Below are 25,438 nucleotides of genomic sequence, written 5' to 3'. Positions count from 1 at the left end.
AAAGGGGGGACAGGGTAGGAGGGATATAGTGAAAGACCAGAGACTCTCTAAAGAAATAATCTTCTAAGTCTAATAGAGAATTAAAATGTGTCTTTAGGAAGCTGGGACTGATCCCAGGTTGCTGGCTCAATGATCCTGAAAGATGAGGCTAAAAGGGCTGTAGGGACATAAAAGCAGACTCCTCCTGCTGTTCTAAGTGACTTCTATGAGTCTTTAGGTAGGTCCTTCCAAAGACCTGAAGTAGTGGGTTGGACAGGAAGGGAGGTGGACGATTCTGAAGCTGCTGTTGGCTTCTGTGCAAGTAAAAAATGCCTCTTTAGGGAATAGAGGTTTGTTTGTTTTTTAATGATTTGTTCATTTATTAGAGAGAGAGTGTGTGCATAAGCAGGGGGAGGGGCAGGGAGAGAGGAAGAGAGGAAGTAGATTCCCTGCTGAGCAGGGAGCCTGACATGGGGCTCCATCTCCAGACCAGGAGATCATGACCTGAGCCATAACCAAAAGCTGGATGCTCAATGGCGCCCAGAGAATAGTTTTTATCTGTCCTGCACAACGAACCACCCCAAAAGCGATGGGACCTTCATCCTCACACTCACCTTGACTGTGGCCCACACTCTGACTGTTAGCCTGATGCTGAGCCTAATTCTTTCTTTGACCCTTACGTAAAGCCTGTCTCTGATCTTCACCATTTATGAGCCTGATATGGTGACCCTCATCAAGACCTTGACCCTGATTTTGAGCCTCACATCGAACCACTCTCAACTTGACTTTGACTCTGGTTTTCATTCTGATAGAACATGAACTAATCCTTCACCCTGTCCTACTATTACCTTAACTCAGCCTGTTGCTTGCCCAGATTTTGGCCCTGACTCTGACATTGACATGGACTGACTCACCTTTACCCTCATGTTGAGTTTGTCCTCTATATGGACTCTGACCCAGATGCTGATCCTAATCTTGACCCCGGAAACTTACCTTATCCCAACTTTCACCCTGGTCCTCACCATATCCCTGTACTTGACTATGGCCCTCACACTGACACTGACCCTTATCCTGATGATGGTTCTAAATCTTATCCTCACACTTCCTCCGAACCTGATCCTAATCCTCACCCTGATACAAAAACTCAGATCCTGAACTCGAGCCTCACCAAGATCTTAACCCTGACCTTGACTTAGATACTCAAAATTCTCTTCCTCCCTGACCTCTGACCCTTATCTTGAATGTCACACTGACTCTCACCATAATCCTGAGTCCAACCATAAATTTGATGCTGAATAAGCTTCTGATCTTGAACTTGGCTCTCACTCTGACCTTACCTTCATCCTGAATTTTACCCTCACTCTGTCTTTGAACCTTACTTTGAACATGACACGGATCTAACCTTCTCCCTGACCTTCATTTTGACCCTGGCTCTTTCCTTCATCCTACCAAGACTCATACTGACAAATCCTTATACTCACCCTAATTCTGACACTGACCTTTATTCTCACTTTGACCCTAATTTGACCGATACCCTTATTAGACCTTTACTCTACCTTTCACAGTGATCTTGAACCTGACCTTGAATCTTACCCTCACTTTGACCCTAATAGTAATACTGACTCTGTCAACCTAATTTTTACTCTGAAAACCTCACCCTGAATCTCTCCCTAATCTTTACCCTAATTATAAAATGACATTGTCACTGACCCTCATCCTTTCATATAATTTGACTCTGATCATAACCCTCACACTCACACACATTCTGAACCTGACCTTACCCTGTTCCTTATCTCTTATTCCTGGTACCCTGACCCCTCACTTTTATCCTTTTTGGAACTTGCACTAACCTTATCCTTACCTCGATCCTAATCCTAAGTCTCAGGCTGACTTTGTCCCAAAAGTTGACCTGGTGCTGATTTTTTTTAAAAGATTTTTAATTTATTTATTCATAGAGATGCAGAGAGAGAGAGAGAGAGAGGCAGAGACACAGGCAGAGGGAGAAGCAGGCTCCATGCAGAGAGCCCGACGTGGGACTCAATCCAGGGTCTCCAGGATCACGACCTGGGCTGCAGGTGGCACTAAACTGCTGCGCCACCAGGGCTGCCCTGGTGCTGATTTTCAATCTGACCTCTACTATCAGCCTTATCTTCACATTCTCCATGATCATCTCCTCAAACTGACTTTGACGTCACCCTAACACTGGCTCTGACTTTCCCACACCTGAGCCTTACCAGAACTTGATTCTCAACTTGCCCCCAGCTTTAACCTGACCCTAATTATCATTATTATTTTTAAAGATTTTATTTATTTATTCATGACAGACAGACAGACAGACAGACAGACACACACACACACACACACAGGCAGAGATACAGGCAGAGGGAGAAGCAGGCTCCACGCAGGGAGCCTGATGTTGGACCCAATCCCGGGATCATGCCCTGGGCTGAAGGCAGTGCTAAACCGCTGAGCCACCTGGGCTGCCCTAACCTGACCCTAATTATCACCTTATCTTGAAAACCCTGAACCAATCATCCTGAAGCAGACCCTGACCATACACTTCTCTTAAACTGACTCAGATCCTGAACTTGGCCCTAAACCTTCCTAATCCTGTTACTCTGATTTTCATCATGTTCTCAAGCTGACAGTGCCCTTACTCTGACTAGTTTCTTCTCTCTTTGACTTGTCCTTAACCCTGACCCTCTCCTTGAATTTTTATTCTCACCGTGTCTATAACCTTGACCCTGACCCACACATGTACATTGAAACATCCTTTCATTAAACATTTATTAAATCTTAACCCTGACCTACAGCCTCATTCTGATCTTACCCTGACTCTGACCCTAACATTGACATTTACCCTGATCCAGACCCTCACTCTGACTATGCACTTGATTTTCACCCTCACTTTAGTCTGAATCTCATCCTTATATTCATCTGACTCTGACCCTGATGCCTGGCCTGAAATTGATTCCAAGCTCCCTTTTATCCTTAACTTAAGCCTCACTTCTAACTCTGAAGATTAACTTGACCATCTTTTCACCCTGACACTCACCATTATCCTGATCCTCACATGATGCCAACTCTGGCCTCCAGTGACCTTTACCTTGGCCATCACCTTGATTATGAACTGCATGTTAATCTTCCCTGAGACTTATCCTGACCATGATGTTTACTTTGACCCTCACCCCAAATCTTGAGACCCTCACCCTCATCTTGAGACTGACTGGATTCTAGCTGAACCTGATCCTGAACACCACAATGATCCAACTTTCACCTCCACCCTGAACTTATCCCTCACCATATGCCTGATGCTGGCCCTCAAAATGCCCAGACCCTTATGCTGTCTCTGACCTTCACTATTATCATGACTTTCATCTTTGCCCAAAACCTACTTTCATGACTAAATTTGAGCCTAAAACTCAACTGACCTCAAATTTTACCATTAGCCTGATCCTATCCCTCACCATCACCTTATTGCTGACTCTAACCTGCATCCTTAATCTTATTCTGACCCTCACCATGTCCATGACTCTTCACTTGACCCTAAACCTTTTTCTGACTCTACCCCTCACCACGATCCTGATGCTGACCCTTACCTGAAACTTCAACCTTATTCAGACTTAGATCCTCACCCTCACTGTGTCCCTGGGCTTGCACTAGACCTTAACTTTCACTAGGAACTTGAACCTCAACCTCAACATGACCATCATCCTGATTCTGACCCTGATGCCAACTCTGACTCTCATTCCTACCTTGACACTCACCCAGATAGTGACTTTCACTTCTTCCCTATCTCTGAGGCTGACCTTGACCCTTAATACTATGATACCCTCTGACTTTGACTCCTACTTTGATCCTTACATTGACCCACATTATTATCCTGATCTTGACCCTGACTTTGAAGCTGATACGATGCTGACTCTCACCATGGCTGTCCTTAACTGTGACTATTTCCCTGAATCAGACTTTGAATCTGATTCTCACTCTGATCCTAATACTCATATTTACCTTTTCATGACCCTTATCTTCAATGCGATATTGACTGTGATGTCACCCTGACACTGTATCTGACTTCCTCACTCCTCAAACATCACTCTGTTCTTGATGATCAACCTGACCATGACCCTATTCGTTATTCTGACACTGACCAATACCCTGACTTCAACCTTTACACTACTCTCACCCTGAACCTGACCTTCATCCTGTGTGACCCTGAAACTCAACATGACCCTAATCCTGAACATACCTTGATTCTTACCTCACGCTGACACTTAATCGGATTAGAATTCTCATCCCGACCCAGGTCCTCATGCTGTTCCTTCCTATGAATAATGACTATTACCCAGCCTCATCTTTATTTTCACCTTAACCCTAATCCTAGCTTTGACCCTGACCCTGAGCTTCATTCATATGTTTACCCTCGCTCTTAGCCTGACCTCACATGGAGTCTCATCCTGACTCTGACAATGACTTTGATCCTCAACCTGACCCTCACTGTGACCATCACCTTGACACTGATCCTTAAATCTACAGCTACCCTCACTTGATTCTGCACCAGACCTTCTCTTCTCCTTCATCTGGACACTAACCGCCTCACGGACCCTGACCCTTTACTTGATCCTAACATATACTCTGACTCAGATCTTTTTTTTTTTTTTTTAAAGATTTTAGTTGTAAGTAATCTCTACATCCAACGTGGGGCTCAAACCCACAACCCTGAGATGAAGAGTTATACACTCCACTAACTAAGCCAGCCAAGCACCCTTCACTCTGACCCAGATCTTGATCCTAACACTGATCTGGATCCTTACTATGATCCTAAAGCTCACATGACCCTGACCCTCAATCTTACCCAATGACCCTCTCCAACCCTCAATGTGATTCTTATTCTCATAATGGTTCTGACCCTTAAAATGACCCTAAGTATTACCACATTGAGTTTGAACATGAAATCTTGTACATTTACAAGCTAGTTTCAACTAGATTTCTTATAACTAGCAATAAGAACATAGTTTAAAAATCTATGTATAATTCTGAACTTGCTTACATTTGTATGCATGTTTTTAAGCATGCTGCTTTGAATGGTATTAATATGGTCTACTTCAAAGTAAGAAAGTGCAGTTGAGGAGAACATGTGGTTCTCATTGATTTGCCTCAGATAAAGCATGGGTTAATTCTAGCAGTCAGTAAAAAAATTCTGTAGAAACTAATGTCTGATTTCTCCTTTACTGCTAGTCTGTTCAAGCAAATATGATTTTCAAGGATATTTGCTTTAACTCACAATAAGAAGTTACTGTATACAGAACAATGTGTAAATTTGAATTCATTTTCACATATATAGCTTGGATTCCTCTTGTTCTAACTCACAGGAAGAAAATGCAGTGAATGCACAGATGAACGCAGATAAACGTATCTGAGGTTTTCTTGGTCATACCTTACATACATCTCTATGTAGGCAAACAGAAGTAGAATTGAAAAAAATCTGTACTAGTGCAAAGAAGCTCAGTCTCAGACATTTCTCTTAAAAGAAACTCCTTAGTGCTTCATAGAGTAAATAAAGATGAACACAAGCGTGGATGAATGTGTGCCATTCATCTCCAAGGCACATACTTACCATGGGGTATGGTAAATGAGGAAGAATCTAAGAGCAGTGATGAAAAGAATCTGTACTAATATAAACAAGCTCAGTCTCAGACATTCTTGCAAAAATAACCCCTTATTGTTTCTGCAAGTAAAGCAAGATAAACACAAGGGTAGAAAACATTTAAAAACACATTGTTATAACAAAGAGAAAAGAAGATAAAAATATACTGTTTACTAAATGTAGTTTTAATTGACTCTTTGTTTTTTAAATGTCAGTGGATTAGCAAAATATGCAAATAATTTTGGATAGCAATACATATAAATTTGTATTTGCGTCCTCAAAGCTTTTGTTTCTTTTTTTTTTTTTCAAAGCTTTTGATCAATGTGAAGTAAATGCTCAGAAAAAAAAATTACCTGGTGGTTTTCAACTTTCTGCCCTCTAGGTATCTCTTACATCTAGAGGAAAAAAGAAAGGAATAATAAAAAAGGTATTTGGTATAGGTAGTTGATTATACTGGGTACAAGCACTGCAGAGATATACAGATGTGTGTGTACAGGATATGACTTTCTGTTTACTTTTAACAGTTATGCAGTTCATTCACATAATAAATTTAAGATTACATATTGTTTTATTTATTATATTGTCAATCATATTTTAAAGCTATCATTTAAATTATCTATATGTTTTATATCTCTATATATCTTTTTAAAAAAGTAAACTCTATGCTCAGTGTGGGGCTTGAACTCACAACTTCAAGATCAAGAGTTGCAATGCTCTGGGCAGCCCAGGTGGCTCAGCAGTTTAGTGCTGCCTTCAGCCCAGGGTGTGATCCTGGAGACCCGGGATTGAGTCCCACGTCGGGCTCCCTGCATGGAGCCTGCTTCTCCCTCTGCCTGTGTCTGTTCCTCTCTCTCTCTCTTTGTGTGTCTCTCATGAATAAATAAATAAAATCTTAAAAAAAAAAAGAAAGAGTTGCATGCTCTACCGACTATGTAGGTCTTGATGCAGACAATTTGTTACATAAGTAATGTGCCAAAAAAATAAAATGATAATTTGGGCCTTTTGTGTAAAATGACTTATTTTATGCCTAGATCAGAAGTTCTTTTTTGTCACCAGCTATTAACTGTTCTTTTAATATTAATGCCATGCTTTTTGCATACCCTTCAACCATTTTCTTAGTAATTTTCTAGGCCACCCTTGATCTACTTTTATTTATTTGTTTGTTTGTTTGTTAGTTTAGGTTTTATTTATTTATTTATTTGAGAGAGGGAGAATGCACACTGTGGAATGGGCAGTGGGAGAAGCAGCTCCCTGCCAAGCAGGGAGCCAGACGTGGGACTTGATCCTGGGACTCCAGATCATGACCTGAGCTGAAGGCAGATGCTTAACCGACTGAGCCACCAAAGTGCCCCTAGTTGTATTTATTTAAAGTTAAAAATGCTATCACAGAGTTAAATTAACCCTTTAGACACAGACAATTTCCAGAAATTAAATTACTTCATATGCCATTGCCAGCTCACAAAAAAATAAAAGTGCAAATATTTATACTGATAGTAAATGTGCTTTTGAGGTAGTCCACAAATTCAGAATCATTCAGAAACAAAGGTGTTTCTAACCTTGAAAAACCTATATAAATTGGACATTAAAGAACTTTTAGATGCTTTGCTATTATCTAAGAAAATAGCTATAATAAAAATAAAAGGTCAAAGGCAAAGACCTATAATTTGACAGTAATGCTTGGGCTGACCATTATGTTAAACAAGGTTAACCTAGATAAATACCTTATAATCACACAGACAAGAACACTCTTGGAGAAATTCAAAGACGCTGTTACCAACTGTCTGAAAGAAGTCTCTAATTCAGTTTCAGTTGCTCCCTGCACCTCAGGATGGCTGATTATACCAAAACATTTGAAAAATGGAGTTTAGCAAAAATTCTTCATGATATTACCCATAAAACAAAGATAAATCAGAAATAATATTCAATTAACACTGGTGGCCTCGTTTTAGGTGTAGATGCCACAGATGTTTTCAAAGCAAGTCTTACATGGCAACCACACAATCCTGATAAAATGGACAGGGTGGGTCACAGACAGGTGCCCTGTGGACACCTCCAAATGGACTTCATACTAACACTTTCTTTTTTTTTTTTTTTTTTTTAAATATTTTTTTCAACTTTTATTTATTTATGATAGTCACAGAGAGAGAGAGAGAGAGAGAGAGAGGCAGAGGGAGAAGCAGGCTCCATGCACCGGGAGCCCGATGTGGGATTCGATCCCGGGTCCCCAGGATCGCGCCCTGGGCCAAAGGCAGGCGCCAAACCGCTGCGCCACCCAGGGATCCCCATACTAACACTTTCTATGGTGATTTAGAAATATGTTTTGTTCATTGGTGTTTACTTCCAGGGTGCAGTGAAATTTTACCCTGTTGTAAAGCTATTCCCATACTTGGGGAGGAGGTAATGGCTTAGTTTTGCTTTCCCACCTGGTAAATTTTCATTTACCTCTCTAATGACAGAGACATTCATTTTACTAGTACTTGGGTTAAGTACTTTTACGTGGAAACTTCACTGTCCTTGTCATATCCAAGTCCTCAAGAAATATAAAGAGAACAGAGCATTTATTTATTTATTTAAAATATTTTATTTGTTTATTCATTCACGAGAGACCCACAGAGAAAGGCAGAGACATAGGCAGAGGGAGAAGCAGGCTCCATGCAAAGAGCTGGAAGTGGGACTTGATCCCTCGTCTCCAGGATCACACCCAGCGCTGAAGGCAGATGCTCAAGCACTGAGCCACGCAAGTGTCCCGAGAACATGATTTTAAAGTAAAATTAACAAGGCTCTCAAAGATCCTTGAACTCCCATCAGCTTGGCAATTTGTAAGATCAACCCTTTCTGGGGCTCACTGGTTTTCGCCTTCCTGTGCAGGGGCGAAACTTCCTCCAAGGGCCAGGTGGTTGTACCTGGTGGCCTACCTGTGGCCCAGCCCTGCCTCCCTTGGAGGAAGAGAGAGAGAGAGCGTGACCCAGGGATGGGTTGCAAGTTTTCCACCACCCAGCATCCTTTTGCAATTTATTTATTTATTTTTTTAAGATTTTATTTATTTATTCATGAGACACAGAGAGAGAGAGAGAGAGAGAGAGGCAGAGCACAGGCAGAGGGAGAAGCAGGCTCCATGCAGGGAGCCCGATGTGGGATCAATCCCGGGTCTCCTGGATCAGGCCCTGGGCCGGAGGCAGGCGCTAAACCGCTAAGCCACCCAGGGATCCCTCCTTTTGCAATTTAATTGTTTTGGCCCAAGTCACCCTCCCCCTACTCCTCAAGGCATGCTCGCTGGCAGGCGGTTGGCAAAGTGTGCAGCGGGGAGCCCCACTCCTGTGAGCCGGGGGCGGACAGGGCCCCCCAGCAATCCCCCCGCTGCCCGTTACCGACCTGCCAGCGAATGCCAGGGCTAGCGGGGAGATGGGGGGCATCCTCCTCTTTCCTCCAAAGGAGGAAGGACACAGAGGGCAGTGGCGGGGCTCCCGGACTTGCTCTTTCAAGAGCGCGCGCTTGGGCAGCTCCGGTGGCTCAGCGGTTTAGCGCCGCCTTCAGCCCAGGGCGTGATCCTAGAGACCCGGAATCGAGTCCCGTGTCGGGCTCCTGCATGGAGCCTGCTTCTCCCTCTGCCTGTGTCTCTGCCTCTTTCTCTCTCTGTGTGTCTCTATGAATAAATAAATAAAATCTTAAAAAAAAAAAAAAAAAAGAAAAGCGCGCGCTTGCGCTGGGCAGGCCCGAGGGCGCGCGCTGCAACCGCTGCAGCGGCTCGGCGTCTCCACCTGCTGGGGAGACCTGACCTCCCTGCTTCCAGGGAGACCTGACGTCGCGGCGGCCGTGTTAGACCAGAACAAGCACGAGTAGGTCAGGCCTCGCAAATTGTTGAGGGCTGTGCAAAAAAGCATTGAGAATGACCGATGATTTGGTGACAAAAGGAACTGCTGTGGATCTGGCCGTAAAATAACTCAGGGACTTTTCTTTGAAAAACCGAAAAAAAAAAAACCTCCAAAAAAATTAGAAGAAGAAAAACCGAAATCAGGGACGTCTGGGTGGCTCAGTGGTTGAGCATCTGCCTTTGGCCCAGGGCATGACATGACCCCTGGAGACCCCAGATCGAGTCCCGCATCCGGCTCCTGCATGGAGCCTGCTTCTCCCTCTGCCTCTCTCTCTCTCTCTCTCTCTCTGTGTCTCTCATGAATAAATAAATAAAATCTTTTAAAAAAAATCCTAATTTATTCCTTTGGCACATTATTGATATAACAAATTTTAGGGAATGATATATTGTTATGCATTATTTTTATGAATTTGGGAATTCATTCGTTCATATATATTCCTAAATAGGTGATAATTTAGTTTCTGACTGTGGCTTTACTTTATTTATTTATTTTTTTAAAGATTTTATTTATTTATTCATGAGAGACACAGAAAGAGAGAGAGAGAGAGAGAGAGAGAGAGGCAGAGAGAAGCAGGCTCCATGCAGGGAGCCCGAAGTGGGACTTGATCCTGGGTCTCCTGGACCAGGCCACGGGCCAAAGGCAGCACTAAACCGCTGAGCCACCCAGGCTGCCCCTGACTGTGGCTTTAAAACACACTATCCTATACATAGACCTATCTCTGCCAGCCTCATAGCTAGTATTAATTAGTATTTTTAATTAATCACCCACCTTTTTCTATAGTCATAAAAAATCACCCAGAGAACAAAAGTTTTAACACCATTGAGCTTTCTTAAAAATAAGCACTTATCTCCTATTATTTTAAAGTTTTGAAAATGCAAATTAAGGTATTCTAGGGACACCTGGGTGGCTCAGTTGGTTGGGCATCTGCCTTTGGCTCACGTCTGTGATCCCCAGGTCTTGGAATGGAGCTCCATGTTGGGCTCTCTCAGGGAGCCTGCTTTTTCCTCTTGCTTTGCTGCTCCCCCTGCAGATGCTGGTGCTCTCTTTCTCACTCTTTCTCTCAAATAAAAAAATAAAATCTTTAGGGGCACCTGGGTGGCTCAGTCAAGTAAGCATTTGCCTTCAGCTCAGGTCATGACCCCAGGGTCCTCAGATCCAGCCCTGGCCTTGGCATTGGGCTTCCTGCTCAGCAGGGAGTCAGCTCTGTTTCCCTCTGCCCCTCCCCACCACTTGTTCTATCTCTCATGCAAATAAAATCTTTTAAAAATAGTCTTTAAAAAATTTTAAAAATAGACTTTAAAAAACCAACAAACAGAAAAACCAAGATATTCTAACCCTGGCCAAACTGACCACAGTCTGTGTCCATGTGTGCATTTGACTTGTCACTGCTTTTGAGCCCAAATGGGAACATACTTGTGATTGAATAAATTGGGCTTGTTACTGGTTGCACTGGGAGAGAATACACCAACTGGGAACCATAGGATGTCTCAGTTAGATGGCATTAGAAAGTACCCATTATAGAATTTGGGCTTTAATCAGGTGATTTTAGGAGGGCCTAAGGAAGTGAGGGTTTGCTCTAGATTGAGTGTTATTAGAAAGTGGGGCCAATTCAGTGATTGGGTACTTTGTGGATACACAAACACATACTTAGGTAATTTAAAGTTTTTAACTATAAAGCTTAAAAGATAGTTTATCAGTATATTAAATAAAGCAATATATATCATTTTAAATTACTATGTGAACTCACTGCAACAACTTTCTAAAATTAAGCAGTAAAAAATCAAGTAGAAGCTCTCTGTAATTTTTATACCCACTATAATCAACTATCTATATTATCTATATCTATTATCTATATTAATTGAAGAAATCATTCTTTTCTTTCTTTTTTCTATAGACATAAGTGACACCTAGAGGCCAGAAAGTTAAAGACCATCCAGGTAATATTTTGAGCACTAGCTCATATTAATTAAAATTTTTGAGGAGGTAAGTACGAACATATATGTATTATCATCCAGAGGCATTTGCATATAAGACATAAGGGGTCAATTAAAATATGTAGATAGTCCTCTTTTTTTAAAAGATTTTATTTATTTATTCATGAGAGAGAGAGAGAGGGAGAGAGAGAGACACAGGCAGAGGGAGGAGCAGGCTCCATGCAGGGAGCCCAATGTAAGACTTGATCCCAAGTCTCCAAGATCACACCCTGGGCTGAAGGCGGGGCTAAACCGCTGAGCCACCCAGGCTGACCCAATAGTCCTCTTTTTTTCTGCACGTAAGAATGTGCCTTTAAAATGAGTGTGTTTTGCTTTCCTGATGTTTATTTCAGTTTAGGGAGCAATGAGAACTTTCTTATGAAAGAAATATCAGAGACTGAGCCAGTTTGCACGAATATGAATTGTTTGCAATACTATTTCTTGTTTGCCTAAACTGAGACCTATGTAAGATTTCTGTGAAGAAAAAAACCCCCAAAAGCTCAGAAACATTCTTTACCCCAAGTTCTCTGTCTTCCTATGAGTTACAACAAGATAAGAGGAATTTACACTGTATATGTGAAAATGAGAACATACATACACATTGTTCTCACACTAAGCTCTCACTGCAAATTAAGCCAATACAGTTGAAAGTTGTATGTTTGTGTACCAGACAAGCAGTGAAGAAGAAACCAAGCTCAAAACCAAACATCTGCCTCTAAAGAGAATTTTTTGTTAGATTTACTTATTTGAGAGAGAGAGAGAAAGAGAGTAAGCAGGGGAAAGGGACAGAGGGAGAGAAAGAATCTCAAGTAGACTCCCTGCTGAGCATGGAGCCTGACTGATGGACTCAGGACTCCATCCCCTGACCTCGAGATGATGACCCCAAGACCACAACCTGAGCTGAAGTAAAGAGTTGGACACTCAACTGACTGAGCCACCCAGGCACCCCTATAAAGAGAATTTTAAATGATGGTTACAATTAACAGTTAATGTTGAACCCATGCACCACCTGAGGTAAATCAATGAGAACCACATATTCATCTCAACCGTTCTTTCTCATTTTGAGGTGGATCATATTAACACAAATCAAAGCAATATATTTGAAAACATGCGGTTCAAGTGTAAGTTCAGAAGTATACACAGTTTTCAAAAATACATTCTAGAAACTAGAATGTAAGTGTATGAGATTTCATATTCAGACTCATGATGATGATGATGAGGTTCACATCAGAGCCAGAGGTCATAACAGAAATCAGGGTCAGTGCCAGGGTGACCATAACAGAAATCAGGATTACCAGTGACCAGGTAATCTGGTCAGGATTAGGGTATTGATCCAGTATTTCATGACAATAGGAAATGTTAAGTTCAGGATGAAAGTAGGATTCAGGTCAGGGTCAGAATATCAATGAGGGTAATGGCCAAGTTTTATGTCAGAGAGAAGGTAATGGACGAGGGGAGGATGATCATTAAGGATAAGTGTCATGCTCAATGTGAGCATCATGGTCACAGTAAGGGTCAGGATCAGTGTCAGGATCAAGGTCAAAGTGTATGTCAGGGTCAAAATGAGGATCAAAGTCAGTGAAGGGTTTATTGTCAGAGTGAGATCAAGGGAGAGTCAGGTACAGTGTCAGGGTTAGTGTCAGAGTGAAGGTAAAGTCAGAGTCAGGATAAGGGTGAGTAGACTACTTATTATGGGTAGCCAGGTGATACCCAAGGTCAGGTTAAGAATCAAGATTACTCTTATTTATTTATTAGAGAGAGAGAGAATCATAAGCAGGCTCCACACCCAGTGTAGAGGCTGACATGGGGCTTGATCTCACGACCCTCAGATCATGACCTGAGCCAAAACCGAGAGTTGGATGCTTAAATGACTGAGCCACCCAGGCACCGGAAGAATCAAGGTTACTTTTAGTGTCACTGTTAAGAGTCAGGGTCCGAGTGAGGACCAAATAAGGATCAAATTATGGGTGAGGATTAGTGTCAGTTTTTAGGAACAAGGTTCTTTAAGATCAAGGACAAGGTGAAATGTGGAGTCAATGTTTGGGAGAGAGTCAAGGTGAGGGTCAAGGTCATTCAATATGAGTGTGAGATAAGAGTCAAGGTATAATCAGAGTCAGGGGCAGAGAGTCATGATCAGAGTCAACGTTTGGTTAAGGTCAGGTTCAGGGTGAGGGTCGGCATTGTCGTCAAGATTTGGGTATTGGTAAGGGTCAGGGTCAGGTTGAGTGTCAGTCAAGTAAGGTACAAAGTGTCAAGAGGTCAGAGACAGTGTCAGGGCAATGTCACGGTCAGAGTCAGATTAAGCATGAGGGTCCTGGAGAAGGTAAAAGTGATGGTCAGGGTGAGAGTGTGATGCAGCATCAAGGTTAGGGTGAAGGTCAGATCATGATAAGGGTCATGTTGAGAGTCAGTGTCAAGTCAGCTCAGGGTGAGGGTGATGATTAAGTTCAGATGATAGTTAAAGTAAGAATCATAGTCAGGGAGAAGCTTAGAGTCAACATGAGTGTGAGGGTCAGAGTGAAGGCGGAGCCAAGGTAAGAGTCAGTGTCACAATGTGCCATTGTAAAAGCAAGAGTGTCAGTGTCAGGATAAGGATAAGGACCAGTTTCAGCTTCAGGATTAGCAACTGGACAAAAAGTGAGGGTCAAGAGAAAGAAGTAGGATAAACAAAAGATTAAGCTGCAATTGAAGGTCAGGATCAAATGCAGAGTCAGGGACATATGAAGGGTAAGACTGAAGTTGAGGGTGCATGTGGTGGTCGGTGTCAGGAAAATGGTAAGGAATAGGATCAGGGTGAGCGTGAGGGTCAGATGAGTTTTAAGGCCAAGTACAACGTCAGGATGAATGACAGTAAAGCTCTAGGTTAGGGTCAAGGTCATGTGAGGTAATTGGGGGAATTGTGAGGATCACTGGGAAGGTCAGGTACACAGTGAGGATCAGAGTCAGATTCAGAGTAAAGATCAGTGTAAGGGTAGGCATCACATACACAGTAAGGATAAGGTCAGGATGAAGGTAAGGATGTTAGGGTTAGACCATGGTGAAGTTCAGGCTCAGGCTTAGTATAATGGTCGTCATCAAATTGAATGTTATAATAAGAGTCAGGGTTATGAGTGTAAGGGTCATTATAAAGGGTCAGGGTTAGGATACGTCTCAGGGTTAGCTTCAAGGTCAGATCAATATCAGGTGGAGGGTCAGCTGCTGTATCGGAGGATCAGAGTTAGGGTTAGCTTCAGGTTAAGGATAAGAGTGGGTTGGTGTCATCATCAGAATGAGCAACAGAGTCAAGGTCAATGTGAGAGTAGGTTTCAGACTTTGGTGAGAGTCAAAGTCAGATGTAGGGTGAAGGTAAGACTCTGAGTTAGGGAAAGTATAGGCCAGAGTCAGGGTGAGTGTCAGTGTCAGTTTCATGGTCAGAGATAAGGTCAGTGTGAGGTTGAAGATTAAGATCAGGGTCAAGTACAGGATGAGGGGGAGGTTCTACATTAGTGTTTGTGTGAGAGTAAGAGTTAAGCTTATAGGAATGGTAAGTTTGAGAGTGAAATTCAGGGAGATCAGGGATCCCTGGGTGGCACAGCGGTTTAGCGCCTGCCCTTTGGCCTAGGGCGCGATCCTGGAGACCCGGGATCGAATCCCATGTCGGGCTCCCGGTGCATGGAGCCTGCTTCTCCCTCTGCCTCTCTCTCTCTCTCTCTGTGTGACTATCATAAATAAAAAAAAAGAAAAGAAAAGAAATTCAGGGAGATCAGAGTTAGACTGATGCTGAAGTTCAGAATAAGGGTCAAGGTCTGGAAATGGACACAGATAGGGGTAGGGTAAAAGGTGATTGTCAGTGTCAAGATAGGGGTGAGTGTATATATTTCAGGGACGGTGTTAGCTTGATAGTCAGAGTCAGTATCTAGTTGAAGGTCAAGATCAGGGCCAGTGTCATGGTGAAAGTCAACATGAAGGTTAGGGGTGAGTAAGGTTCAGAGTTTAGTTTAGGATCAGGGTCAACAGCAGGATATTTTCAAGATAGGGTGCTAACCAAAGTCAGGTTCTGGGCATGGTCAGGGTTCAAGTTGATCCTTAAACTCAACCTGATACTCTGTATGCCAACTTCGAGTTTGAATCTTACCATGTCTATGAATATGACTCTTACCTAATTGTGATTCTCATCCTTATTGGGGCACTGCAGATTCACATGGCCCCTCACCATGATCTTTTTTTTTTTTTTTTAAAGATTTTATTTACCCATGAGAGACACAGAGAGAGAGAGAGAGAGAGAGAGAGAGAGAGAGAGAATGGCAGAGACACAGGCAGAGAGAGAAGCAGGCTCCAGGCAGGGAGCTTGATGTGGAACTTGATCCTGAGACTCCAGGATCACACCGTGGGCCAAAGGCAGACGCTTAACCACTGAGCAACCCAGGCATCCCTCCCTTCACCATGATCTTGACCATGAATTTTAGACTCACCTTTTTTTAAAAAAAATATATTTTATTTATTTATTTGAGAGAGAGAAAGAGTGTTGGGGGAGGAGCAGAGAGAGAGGGAGAGGCAGACTCCTGCTGAGCAGGGAGCCTGATGTGGGGCTTAGGACCCCAAAGGTAGACACTTAACTGAGCCACCAAGGTGTCCCTAGACTTATCTTTTTTTCTTTTAAAGATTTTATTTATTTGAGACAGAGAGAAAACAAACAGGAGAAAGGGGAGGAGAGAGAGAAGGAGAAGCAGACTCTCCACTGCGCATGGAGCTTGATCCTTACCCCACTTCTAATATTTAATCTCAACGTGACCCTTAACCTGACTCTGACCTTCACTAGACTCTCTTACCCTCACCAACACTCTGACATTTATGCTGACCCTGACGTTGAATCTGACCCTCATTCTCATACTTTTTCTGACTTACTACTATATGTCATCCTCTCGCTAATCTTCACCTTCATTCTGTGGTGACCATTACGTTGACTCTTACTATGACCCTGCCCCTTTCCCTGATCCCAAACTGACATATGTATTCACATTAACTATAAACCTGACTCCAACATTCAACTGACCCTGACACTAAGCCCGAGTTAGACCCTGATCTTCACAGTCACTGTACCAAGTCTGAATGTTACCCTACCTCTACCTTGACCCTGACTCTGATCCTGACACTCTGTCCCTAATGCTCACACTTATCTTCACTGTGATTCTTACACTGACCTTGTTCATGAAATTGACCTAGAACTTCACCTGACCTAACTTTCACCTTGACACTGACCTTGATATTCAACTTATCCTTACGCTGAACCTGTCCTCACTCTGACCTTCACCCTAGCTATGATATAGACCCTGAATCTCACTAGGTCCTAAACCTGACCCTCATAGTGTTCTTAACTATGACCTTTATCCTGACCCTGGCATTCATGTAGACTCTTGTGCAGACTCTGATCTTGAACCTGATGCTGAACCTGACCCTACTCTCAAATTGACTGTGACGCCAACTATCATTCTGATCCTGAGCCTGCATCAGAATTGATACAGCCAGAATTGACTCTACCTTGTCCCTGACCTAGTCACCCTTTAAAAGGCCCCACTCTTCAAACTGATTCTGTCACCCTAACACTCTCTGACCTTCTCACCCATGAGAAGTTACCCTGAAATTGACCTTCAACCAGATTTAATCCCTGGTTGACAATCCTAAATTTGGCTTTGAGGTGTTCTTAACCTTTACACTTCTTTCCCTTTGGCCCTGTCCTGAAACCTACCCTGCACAGAGCTTCATCTGAGCTTTCACCTAATCTTTACCCTCAAAGAATGCTGACCCACACCAGGATCCTTGCCCTTTCCCTTAACCTGATCTGACTTTCACACTGACCCTCATTTGAATGTGACCCTGATCTTCTTTTCAAACCTTATAATCACCCTGACTTTCACCTTGAACCAGACCTTTACACTAACCCTGATTTTTATCCTTACCCTGAACCTGGCTGTGCCCAAAAGCCACTCTACTCTGAATGTGTTTTACCGTGTATACTACCCTTATATTGATCCTAATCCTGAACTTGACCCTGAAAATTACCTGACTCCAACCATCCCCCTTACCTTCAGCATGACCATACTCTTTCTTTGTTATGCAACCTGACCATCAACCAGACCCTTTCCCTAAAATGTACACTCATTCTTACTCTGGTACTGACCATCATTTCTCTCCTATTCAAATGGTCCGTCACACTTACTGTGACACACAAGCTGAATCTGACCTTAACCTTCTCCTGAACTTCACCCCCATCTTTACCCTCACCATGTTTATAACGTTGATTTTTTTTTTTACAACCTTGATTTTTACCCACACTGACCTAGAACCACCCTCCACCTCAAAATATGCACGGGACACTTGACCTTGAGATTCAACTCTATCTATACCTCCCTTATCTGTCACCATGAACCTGATATTGGCCCTTACACTCACCATGACTCTCATCCTTACCGTCATCCAGACCGTTGTCTTTACCCTGCTCTTGACTCTGACCTTCACTGTGGTCTGAATCTCATTGTCATGTGGGCCTGACTCTGACTCTGGTGTTCGTCTCAATATTGATTCTAACCTTTACCCTTATTCTTAAGTGGACTTTGACTCTAAGGCTTACCTGACATTGTTGGTCACAGAGGCTCATTCTGACCCTAACCAAGATCCTTCCTGATTCTGACATTGAAGTTTGCCCTGATCCTAACCTTGATGTGAGCCTGCTACTGATACTCACATAGACCCTGACTTTTCCTTTGATCCTCAGCTAGATTTTTGCCCTCATACTGAAGCTGAGCCTGACTCTGAATCTGAACCTAAATTTAAACTTCACCATGGCTAAACCCTGACACTCACCCTCATGCTCATGTAGACTCTAACCTATTCCTCACTATATCCCTGACATCTGCCTTCACATTCACCTTGACACTGAGCTTCACCTTGAATCTGACTCTGATGTGTACCTGACTTTCACTGACCCTCATTATTACTATGACCTTGACCCTGACCTAGAACTTTACCCTCATTCTCATCCTGACTCTGCCCTTGGCCCCAAAACTCACCAGACACTAATGCTCTTACCTGACCCTATTCCTTACTATGATCCTGATACTGACCCTCATTCTTAATATCTTTTTTTAAAATTTATTCATTCGGGCAGCCCTGGTGGTGCAGCGGTTTAGCACCGCCTGCAGCCCAGGGCTTGATCCTGGAGACCCTGGATTGAGTCCCACATCAGGCTCTCTGTATGATGCCTGCTTTTCCCTCTGCCTGTGTCTCTGCCTCTCTCTCTCTCTGTCTCTATGAATAAATAAATAAAATCTTTAAAAAAAAAAAAAAGAAGCCTGACCTTCAGGCTGCAGCTTTAAAAAAAAAATTTATTCATTCATGAGAGACACAGAGAGAGAGAGAGAGGCAGAGACATAGGCAGAGGGAGAAGCAGGCTCCATGCAGCTTGGGCTGATCCCAAGTCTCCAGGATCAAACCCTGGGCCAAAGGCAGAAGAAGCTCAACTGCTGAGCCACCCAGGCATCCCTTAATATCTTTTTAAAAAATATTTATTTATTTATTTATTTATTTGAGAGGGAGACTAGAGGAGCAGGGGAGGGAGAGAGAATCAGAAACAGCCTCCCTGGACATGGGGTTTGATCTTATGACCGTGAGATCACAGCCCAAGCTGAAACCAAGAGTCGGATGCTTTACTGACTGTTGCCACCCAGGAGCCTTGCTCAACTTTATTCTGACCAGACCCTCACCTTCTAAGTGTCCCTGATATTTCACTTGACCCTGACCTATATTCTGATTCTGACTCTGATGTTCACCCTGATCTTTAATCTGTCCTAACCCTCATCTTTACTATGAACCTGACTTTGATCCTGAATCTGACATTAATACTTAACATTTACTTTCACAGTGGTCCTTACCTTGATTCTTCCCTCACTCTGACCCTTACACTCATTTGGATCCTGACCCTCTCCCTGACTGTGGCATAACCTTTCCCCTACCTGAACGTGATCATTATTCTAATCTTGACCCTGACCCTGGAGCTGATTGTCAAAGTGATCCCCATGACTCTGACCTTCACCTTGACTGTGGCCCTAAATTAGACCCTGCACCTGACCTTACTCTGATCTTTTTTTTTTTTAAGTTTTTTATTTCTCTATTTGAGAGAGAGAGAAAGAGAGAGAGAACAAGAGCTGAGGGGAGAAATAGAGGGAAAGGGACAAGCAGACTCCATGCCAAGTGCAGAGCTAGACAAAGGGCTCCATCTCACGACACTGAGATCATGACCTGAGCGAAATCAAGGGTCAGATGCTCAACTGAATGAGCCACCCAGGTGACCCCCCCATCCTGATCTTTATATTCATCCTTATTCTTCATATGACCCTTACCTTCAGATTTGAGTGTGGCCCATTTGTAACCCTGACACTGCCTCTGAATCCCCTACCTCTCCTACCATACCCTATACTTGACAATGAACTTGATTTTACCCCCGACCATCACCCTGAACATGGCCGATACCCTAACTTTAACCATGATGCTCACTCTGGCTTTGAGCCTATTCTCATCCTGAACCTGGCTCTCATCATACTTTTGCCTTGAACTAAATCACACATTACCCTGACCATGAACTAAATCTCACATGAACTTTTCACAGGGGCTCTGAACGTGACCATGACCCTCACCTGACTCTAACTCTCACTGCTACCTGCCCTGAACTCTTATTCTCACCCTGATCCTCACTCTCACTTTGATTCTAATCCTGACCCTTATCCGGATGCTGAAATTGACCTTGAACATCATCTACACCTTAACTATCCAGGAGAGTAAAAGCAGAAGCAAACAGCAGCTGCTGTAAAGCTATGAGCTTCCTATAAAAGCTTGTTTAAGAAAGAAAAAGGGACACCTGACTGGCTCAGTCAGAAGAGCAGGTGACTCTTGACCTCAGGGCTGTAAGTTCAAGTCATCCGTTGTGTGTAAAATTACTTAAAAATAAAATCTTTATTTTTTTTAATTTTTAAAAATATATTTATGATAGTCACACACACACACACACACTCACACACACAGAGAGAGAGGCAGAGACACAGGCAGAGGGAGAAGCAGGCTCCATGCACCGGGAGCCCGACCTGGGATTTGATCCCAGGTCTCCAGGATCGCGCCCTGGGCCAAAGGCAGACGCTAAACCGCTGCACCACCCAGGGATCCCAAAAATAAAATCTTTAAAAAGAAAGGAAGAAAAAAAGTATTGGCCAAGTTGACTTCAATAAAAGGTATTTGAGTGTCCCAAGCTTGCTACACCCTGAGAATCACCTCAGTCTTCACCAGTTAGGATTTCCACAGCCCTTCCTCCCAAAGTTCTAATTTCACCTCATGTAATCGTTTATATCATCAGGCTTCAGAAAAACCATTAAGTTATCTTATTTTGAGAAGAGAAAAGATATAGAGGACAGAATTTTGCTAAATTAGCTGGCTTATTTATTTATTTCTTGAGAAAGAGTGTGGGGAGGGCCAGAGAAAGAGAGGGCGAGAAAAAACCCCAAGCAGACTCCAGGCCAAGTGCAGAAGCCCACCTGGGGCTCACTTCAGAACCCTGAGATCCTGACCTGAGCCAAAATCAAGTCAGTCACTTAACTGACTGAGCTACACAGGCACCCCAGCTGGCTTTTTCATTTAAGTAATTTTAGTGTTGAGTATTTGAGTGGTAATCCCGACACTTCTACATCATTCAGTTTCTAACAGTTTACCATTAAAGAAAGCACAATATTTGGCTTGTTCAAGCAAAAGTTTGGTCTTTGTTCAAGACCAAAGTTAAATTTACAGTTAAAGAGTGTATATATTAAATTGTATTTAACTAGTAACATAATAGTAGATGTCTCCTTAAATGGCTTAATTCTATAAAAGTTTTACAATACAATTCATAAAAATTTGATGTTAATTAAATTGTGATTTCTGGATTCTTAACTAACTTTAAAAGCTTAATTAATAGGGCAGCCCGGGTGGCTCAGCAGTTTAGCGCCCCCTTCAGTCCAGGGTGTGATCGTGGAGACCCAGGATCAAGTGCCACGTTGGGCTCCCTGCATGGAACCTGCTTCTCCCTCTGCCTCTCTCTCTCTCTCTCTGTGTCTCTCATGAATAAATAAAATCTTTTTTAAAAAAGCTTAATTAATAAATAATTAATTTAATCATATTTAATGTTTAATTAATAACCTTTAAATGTATGAATCTTTCTAAAAGAAAAAATGCAAAGACTGCTGTCTAAATAGAATCTTAATTTCCCTTTATTTCTTAAAATGTCAGTAGATTAATAAAATATGAAAATGGCTTTGAATTCTAATACATATAATTGGTTTTGCTTTTTTTTTCAAATTGTAAAGTAGTAGGAGATAAGTGCTCATAAAATGTTCCCAGGATAGTTTTAAAAAATTTATTTATTTATTTATTTATTTTTAAAATTTGATATATTTAAATTAAAAAATCCAAACACAATCCATCTATTTCTCTCATCTCCCAACCCCTACCTCTGGCAATGACTGACATATTCTCTGCATCTATGAGTTTGCATATAAATATATATAATTTTTGGAAGATTTTATTTATTTATTATTTGAGAGAAAGAGAGTGAGCAAGAGTAAGAGAGAGAGAGAGAGCACAAGCTGGGTGAGGGGCAGAAGCAGAGGGAGAAGCAGGCTCCCCACTGAGCAGGACTCAATCCCAGGACCCTAGCTAGGATCATGACCTGAACTGAAGGCAGACACTTAGCAAACTGAGCCACCCAGGTGCCCCAATGTTTACTTATTTATATTAAGATTCCATGTATAAGAAAGATCATGTGGTATTTACCTATGACTCAATTCACTTAGCATAATGCTCTCAAGGCCCATCCTTGTTGTCACAAAAGGCAAGATTTCTTTTTTTATTTTTTTTTATGGCTGAATAACATTCCATAGAATATATCACACCACAATTTCTTTATCCATTCATTCATCAATGGATATTTATGTTGTTTCAAGATCTTGGCTATATATCATTAATCTCCAGGGAAATGGATACCAAAACCACAAGGAGGCGGAGCACCTGGGGGTGCATCTGGTTAAGCATCTGACTCTGGTTTCCACTCAGGTCCCAATCTCAGTGTCCTCAGAACCCTGCCTCAGGCTCTGTGCTTAGCACAGAGTCGCTTAAGACTCTTTTTCCCTCTCCCTTTGCCTATTTCTCTCTCAAATAAATAAATAAATAAAATCTTTAAAAACAAAAACCCGCAGTGAGGTGTCATCCTCCAGCTGTCAGAATGGCTGGTATCAAAAAGACTAAAAATAAGTGTTGTCGAGATAAATACTTAGTAGTGCAATTGCTGGGTCGTGGGGTAGTTCTACTTTTAACTTTTGGAGCAACTTTCACACTGTTTTTCAGAGTGGCTGCACCAATCTGTTTTCCCACTGACAGTGTAAGAGGGTCCCTTATCCAGTATTTGATTTGAAAATATCTTCTCCCATTCAGTAGGTTACCTTTCCATTTTGTTGATGGTTTTCTTTGCTGTGAAGACTTTTAGTTTGAGGTAGTTCTACTTATTCATTTTTGTTTTTGGTGTCAGATTTAAAAAAATCATTGCCAAGACCTATGTCAAATAGCTTATTGTCCATTTTTAATTCTAGGCATTTCATGGTTTCAGGTCTTACATGTAAATCTTAATCCATTTTGAGTTAATTTTTGGGTATTGTGTAAGGTAGGAGTCTAGATTCATTCTTTTGCATTTGGCTGTCCAGTTTCCCCAACACCATTTGTTGAAGAGATTGTCTTTCTTTCCTCACTGTTTATTGTTACCTCCTTTGCTGTAAGTTCATTGACCATGTAAGCATAGGTTTATTTCTGGGCTTTCTATTTTGTTCCATTGATCTACGTGACGGTTTTTGCGACAGTCTCCCACTGTTTTTATTACTATAGCTTTGTAATTTAGTTTGAACTCAGGGACCAGGACAGGTTTTTACTTTCTATCTTCTGGGTGTCTCTTGTGTCTAAAGAAAAGAAAGAAAAAGTTGATTACTTTAAAGATGGCAGTTACTTGTAACATTCATACATACAGTTCACTACTTTGAGAGCATTTGGCACAGCAGTGCCACAGTGGATCAATTACACTCGAAGGTTGTCTTGGTCACCTGCCATAGTGAGCTCAGGCTCTGGTAGTCCATAATATTACTCTGAGTTCACCTGTTTATGATTCTATATCCCTCATTATACTGGAGCATTATGGTGGCAGGGAATGAAACCCAATCATGTGTGTATCCCATATCTAATTTAGAACCTGGCACATAGCAGTCATGCAGCATGTTGGAAAGAAGAGGGAAATGAATACTGAACCTAGTTTATTTCTTTTGTTCCCCTTTATCTGAATTTGTATAAAAAATGAGACAATTCACCTAATGATGTGGTGCTAGAATTCCTGGCCTTACAGCATGAAGATTACATGAAAATATCAAGAAGAGGGATCCCTGGGTGGCTCAACGGTTTGGTGCCTGCCTTTGGCCCAGGGCGCGATCCTGGAGTCCCGGGGATCGGGTCCCGTGTAGGGCTCCCTGCATGGAGCCTACTTCTCCCTCCTCCTGTGTCTCTGCCTCTCTCTCTCTCTCTCTCTCTCTCTCTCTCTCTCTGTGTCTATCATAAATAAATAAATAAACAAATCTAAAGAAAGAAAGAAAGAAAGAAAGAAAGAAAGAAAGAAAGAAAGAAAGAAAGAAAACATCAAGAAGAGTTATTGGATGGAGTTTGTGGCCAAAAATACCCATACTGTTTACACCTGGAGGTTCATCCTTTTGGATTTTTAGAGTTTTCTGTTTTTATTTTTTTTATTTTTATTTTTTTTTTGAGTTTTTTTTTTTGAGTTTTCTGTTTTTAAAAGCACCTATTAAAATGTCGATAGGTCATGACAGGATTTTGTCTGTCTCATTCACCAGTCTATCATGCCATCAAGGACATTGTTTTTATTTTTATTTATTTATTTTTTAAAAAATATTATCTATTTATTTATTCATGAGAGACAGAGAGAGAGAGAGAGAGAGGGGCAGAGACACAGGCAGAGGGAGAAGCAGGCCCCATGCAGGGAGCCCGATGTGGGGAACCCGGGATCAGGCCCTGAGCCAGAGAAAGCCGCTCAACCGCTGAGCCACCCGGGCTGCCCAAGGACATTGTTTTTAATCACAATATTCCACATCAAACTAATGACTGGAACACCATAGGAGTTCAGTAGAGATTACTTGAAGAAATGACTTTCTTTTACCAACTCTGGCTCTTGTTGGCTGCTGGCAGCAGTTAAGGAGTTAAGGAGTGTGGTAGTCTTTCAGCAAAAGATTAGTGATGTCTCCTGTGTGCACAGTAATGCAAAGTAAGGGTTTTTGTGATATGTTTACCATGAATGTATTAAGCCACTCGTAGCTGTCAGCTAACACTTTATTTTCCATCTAACATCTTAGACAGTTGACTGCGAAGAGGAAGACTATGGTACTAGAAGGTAGGAAAGAGTATTGACCAGGAAAGACTAAAAGGGTTTGAGATGGAAATGAGAATTCTAGAAAACAGATTCTGCAGCTTCTATATCTGGCTAGGTACCTTGGTGGAAAAGGAATAATTTCAAGCTTCTCTTATTTGCTAGTTTTTGTTTGTTTGTTTTAGTTTTCCCACAAATTAAAAGGTTAGGTTGTGCAGTGCAACAGTATTTTAACATTTTGCTAATTGAATGAAGCTAGTGATGTGCAACAAAAAGATTTTCATGTTTATTTACTGAGATTGTGCATGCACTGTGTTAATTTCACACTCTTTGCACATGTATTTTTCCTGAATTAGAGAGAGGGAGAGAGAAAGAGAAAGAGAGAGAGAGCGAGAGAGAGCGCATTGTTGAAGTTCAGAGATAAAGGAATAATTTTAAAGAACAAAGAAATGGATTTATAATTCCCTGTCCCCAGAGTCTCATATCTTTCTCTGGTTAGGAA

The 25,438-nt window shown here is 42.0% G+C and overlaps 1 protein-coding gene across 12 annotated transcripts in view; it reads left to right on the top strand.

Moving 5' to 3' along the window:
- The window catches only part of SLC25A26 (solute carrier family 25 member 26), a 196,316-nt gene that overhangs the window by 26,282 nt on the left and 144,596 nt on the right, over nucleotides 1–25,438 (top strand). For all 12 annotated transcript variants that reach the window (XR_005374784.1, XM_038565905.1, XM_038565900.1 and 9 more), the window contains exon 2: nucleotides 11,393–11,435. The gene's annotated coding sequence lies outside the window, so the exon portion shown is untranslated. The remainder of the gene's footprint in view (nucleotides 1–11,392; nucleotides 11,436–25,438) is intronic.

The sequence above is a fragment of the Canis lupus genome, chromosome 20 (assembly GCF_011100685.1).
Source record: "Canis lupus familiaris isolate Mischka breed German Shepherd chromosome 20, alternate assembly UU_Cfam_GSD_1.0, whole genome shotgun sequence".
In the NCBI taxonomy this organism is placed as follows: domain Eukaryota; kingdom Metazoa; phylum Chordata; class Mammalia; order Carnivora; family Canidae; genus Canis; species Canis lupus.
Note: the sequence above shows the minus strand (reverse complement) of the source record. Positions and strands in the feature narration are given on the sequence as shown.